A 5,350-nucleotide genomic window follows, 5' to 3' on the forward strand; every position below is an offset into this window, starting at 1 on the left:
ATTGAGGTGGCTTTTAATACCATCTGCTGTGGTCATTTAAGTTCACGCCTAGGTCCTCTTTTTGTTTTTTATTGATTTGTGGGTGCCTCCTTAAGCCAAGCTTACAAAGGCAATTTATACATTCTTCCAAAAAAAGGTTTGTGTCCAACATTGTCACAAACATGTCCCAACAACATAGACATTCCTAACTTCCCATTGCAATGTTTGCAAAGCACACTACAGGTGATGCCCACAACCTGGTTGAAGCAACTGAGGCAGGGAAGATATGGGACCTGTGCCTTTTAGGAGCTGAGCTAAAGTTCCAGTATCCTTCATTTCTAAGTCTTCTTTCTAAGGTTTCTAGTAATTAGTTGTTCAGCAATATACTACCCCTCAATCAACAATCAATAATGTAGGACTAGCTATTTTTCCAACGTATTCTCTACTGGATGAGAAAGGGCTGCATTTGTCCAAATTAATCTTTTTCCAGTTTAAGCCAGAGCTGGAGAATACAGGAGGTTAACTGCTGGTTTTTCACATTCCAGCCCATTCTCTTGTAAAACGATAACTTAGCAACATGATGGGAATTGCCAGGTCACAAGCACCCACCCTGTCTTATCTGCTAGGGAGTCTTTGCATTATAAAGTTTTAGTGTGTTGTTTTTTTGTCAAAGGCAGCCAAACCCTGGACAGCTGGAATAATGAATCACTTCAGCAAACAATGCCTGTGGTGTGGTTTAGTCGTATGTTGACCTGATGGATGGGTGGGGCAGGGATGTATTCATTCACCACATCCCTGCTTGTTACCACAATTTAATACACAGCACTAGCTCCTTTGTATGGAGCAATCTCTCCTATAAACCAATCTTTCACCTTGAACATTTAGATGGAGGGGGGTGGGTGCCCAGCCTTGGCAATTTTAAGTCTTGTGGACTTCAACTCCCAGAATTCCCCAGCCGCCCCCAGAATTCAGTCACAATTGCTATGTTGTAAAGCAGTGGTTCTCAATCTTTTCGTCACAAGTTGTATTAATACTTTTTGTGGTAACTGACCAGGGCCACCGACCACCAAGACTTAACTCAAGATTTAAATCATGACATTTCTTCAAGACTTTGCAGACTCCCTGTGATGACACCACAGCCCCTCAGGTTGAGAACCATTGTTGTAAAAATGTATGTTGGCAAAAATAAATAAAAATAAAAATCTGTAGTCCCTGGAGTTAGACAATAGCTATTTTGTCCCAAAATGTGCAACAATTTCCTTCCATTTAAGAATATGGAAGGGGGATAGTTCCACTGGGTATAATTCAGTTCACCACTGGCACGCAGCTGGGAAATGCCTCAATATCTAGCCCACACCTGCTTGTAAAAGTTACAAGAATCACCTCAGAGCTGTAAATAATCCACAAATCAATAAAAAAATTAGTTATGTTGGAGGATGGTGGAGAAAAAAAATGAGGCAACTGAAAGGGGGAGAGAAAGCCAAGATAAAGTTTTGAGGGGGCAGTTATTTACAGGGCCTTCTCCCAAATTAATGAGAATTAAGATAAAATGGATACAGTAATTATGTTTTCCTCATTAAGGATGATCATAGGACATCTCAATTCATTTGGACAAAGGATCCTGAATTCGACAGATGACTTCTTCCTTTTGAGATAGGTTGCATAGCTACTATTTTATTTCTCAGGGGATTCATTAGACCCGGGGTCTGCAAACTTGGCAAATTGTGGGCTCAAAACTCTCAGAATTCCTCATCCAGACATGCAGGCTGGGGGATTCTGGGCACTGAAGACCACAAGTCTTAAAGTTGCCATGTTCGGAGACCCCTGCATTAGACAATAGTGAAGAAAGGTCGAAACAAAACTGGGGATGCATTATTTGAAACATTAACAAGATTTTTTAAAAAAAATGACACTTGTGTGAACTTCCCATTCATCGCATCAGGATACCACTGTTTTAAATAAGACTGCAAGAAGAAACCAACACTAGTAATAATTCTCATATCAGACCATTAGACCGGACCAGTGTAATTCTCTTTAATATTATAAACACAAAGAAAAGTCTGCCCAAACCTACAATATTTAAACATTTGTACAGTTTTTTTTAAAAAAAAGAATATTACAACTTTTAAAAGAAAATATAACATTTTTATATGACAAAAAAATACATGTATCTTTAAATTTAAATTAAATTGCAAAATCAAAGTAAACTGAAATAACACTTTTTGCTTAAACAGCGATACTTTAGTGAAGTGACTTTTCAAAGACTGGAGGAGCAAACTCTGAGAATAACATCTTTTTGAGGTTGCGTAGCTAGATCACACACCTTCAGGAAAACAGTTTAAATTAAAACCATATTGCACCAAACCCACCTTTTACATAAGTTGGTTACACAGATTTTAATGGGACAAATTCCCAATAGCTATTGTGTGCATAGGCATTAACAACAGGCAATGAGCAGAGTTTAACTAACTACTTCAAACCAGTAGCTTTACCTATGCATTGTTATCAGGATAACACGGATGCTGATTATATCATTAGAAATTGCTCTGACAATTCTTCTTATTCTTAAATAGTCAAACTCAAAGGTGAACAAAATGTGAGTCGAATAAAATTCTGGGCAAAAGCACTGCAATAAACATTTCCTACAGAGTTGCATATTTGTATGGTTTGCATCTTTTTTTTGTGAGGATAAATGAGAAACTCTCTGTAAGTGAGGTACAGCATTTAAACTCTGCTGCAATATATTTCAATACTGAAATTCAGCAAACGAGCTAACACCAATGCCCCAATTCAAGGGATACCTAATAAAGATGAAGATGCCAGAGAAATTAACAATGGACCGAGATTTATACTGGGGGTCACAGTGTCCAAACTTAAAGGCTGGCAGAAGGAAGAAGAGCCATTCAAAATAACTTAAAACAAGACGTCCTAATTCTTTTAGTGATTTTTTAAAAGCCGTTACAACTTAAAATGGCAGGGTAAAACACTGCCAAACAAGATCGCCTGACCAGTTCTTGGGCAGAACAGATCAATCCAAATCTAAATAGGGGATGGAGCATTTAGATTTCAGGAGCTGATCTCCTGTGTATGCTTTCTAAGATTTATATGCATCTATGATTGGAAGGAACACACGATCCCCCTAAAATATAAAGACAATATATAACTTTCATAAATAAAATACAATAAGAGGGGGGGAAAAACACTTAAAACAGTGTCACAAGAAAAAGAATTCTTGATGAGATTCTGTTGAGGAAGGGGGTTGACGTTTCTCCACCATCAAATAATAAGATCAACTCTGTTCAAAGTATAAAACAACTTCCGTTTCTTATCTGGACTTTTCTGTAAAGATGGACCTGATAGAAACAACCTGCTGCTCCCGCCGGGGTGGGTGGGTGGGGTGGGGAAGTGTTCTGATAATCTGGCTTGCTGAAAAGACCTCTCCTTCTATCCCAACCAGCAGAGATGCTGGTCCTACCCTCAACTCGTGTAGAAGATTGTGACCTCATTTCAAAGAACATTGAAAAGTAATTTCTAAAGCCTTTCCAAATTAATTGCCTAAACAAACAGCGCACAATCCTTCTCTTAAGTTTCAATGTAAAGCAAACAGCATTTTGCATCATCAAAACCCGGTCTTGCATAGGAACCCAAACCCACACGGCAAGTTCTCACAAGGGAGTCATATTTATAAAATTATATAATATACATCATATAAAATAATCACACGCTATATATACACACGGCATTTGATATCTGCTGCAACAGTTATAAAAAATATAGAGCCCATTTTTAATTTCACACACACACACACACAATCACGCACACATATTATTCAGTGTGGCCAAGGGTGCCGTTGAGCACCACTTTTTGTCTTCTAGAACAGATTTTTAATTTTATTGTGGTATTATTACTCTTGGTATTTTTCAATCCTTGCTCCAGTTATAAAATCAATCCCTATTGCTTGGGACAACTGCACTTTTGGAACTATGTCTCTCTGATTATTAGATATTTTACATTGTATACGTACTGGTTAAAAATGAAAAGGGGAAGAGGAACTACGCATCTATTCTCCTCTTACAAGTATTTTTTTTTTGTACAAATGAAGGGCAAATTGGACTCTATTAATAGCACTGGATGCCTTTGGGTAAAGCAGCAATTCTGCATGGCCAAAAGAAATGGGATTAATATTTCTGATCTTGCATCCCAACTTTCCAAGTTGTGCAAAAGGGTTAACTTCTGGTGAGCAACATGTAGAAGTTAATGTACTCTTAGTACTTATTTCAAAGAAAATGCCATAAAATGTAATTACTAATTACTGCAGTTCCAAACCCTCCTCCTGACTTGTAATTAATTAGGCTAATTAACCAACCCTAAAACAATAGTAGCTCTTTGCTTTCTTTAAAAAGAGAAAGAAAAGAGGGCATATTTCCAATCTAGCACATTTGTGGCAATTTTCTTATATCACAGTTGCATCCAAAATCTTCTTTACCTCTTCTTCTCCTAGTTTATGTTTTGCACAACATACTACCATGCTATGAGAAAAAGCTGACACAATACGTAACAAGTGAAACAGTATTGTATATGAGACACACCAAGGGAACGCCAAAAGGTAAATTTTAAAACATTTAGGATAAAAACAAAGGACAACGCTACAGAATAGCCACATTCAAGCGTTCCCTTATTGTTGGGCAGGTGGCTATAAATGCTACGGTTGTTATTGTTGTGACAATATCGCAAGGCCTGCCTTGTTCCTCTCGCTATCAACAAACCAGCATAAGAAGAACTCTATATTTTATTACATTCACTTACATAAGTCCAACTGCTGATCAGCAAGACTGAGAATAATTCAGCATATAAAATGAATCAACAAGTCCAGATTAATATGCCTTCAGTAAGTTAATCATGATTTCACTAATAGCTTGTAATTTTTGAGACAGGCTGGAATTCTTCTATCTGAATGATACCCCTTAGCTGTATAATCATAAGCTGCAGTCCAATTTGGGCCTGAGGTTCTCCCTTGTGTGTATTTGCTAAAACCTTTACATCACACTGCAACAGTAATTTTCCAACGGTCACTGTCCAAGGAAGACATAATCTCTAGCAGTGTTTCTCAACCTTGCTGCCTTGAAGATGGGTGGACTTCATCTCCCAGAATTCCTGGGACCTATGCTGGCTGGGGAATTCTGAGAGTTGAAGACCACAGATCTTCAAGGCACCAAGGCTGAGAAACACTGATTTATAGTATCATCAATCGTCAGAATGGTTTCATTGAGGGGAGGTTTGGGGATGGATTTCTCTGGGGATAAATAATACACAACAGCAAAAGGGCGTTTTAAAACATACATTCATAGGACACTGCATCTCAAAATGAAAA

Source organism: Protobothrops mucrosquamatus, unplaced genomic scaffold (assembly GCF_001527695.2).
Source record: "Protobothrops mucrosquamatus isolate PMUCROS unplaced genomic scaffold, P.Mucros_1.0 scaffold4326, whole genome shotgun sequence".
Classification (NCBI taxonomy): Eukaryota; Metazoa; Chordata; class Lepidosauria; order Squamata; family Viperidae; genus Protobothrops; species Protobothrops mucrosquamatus.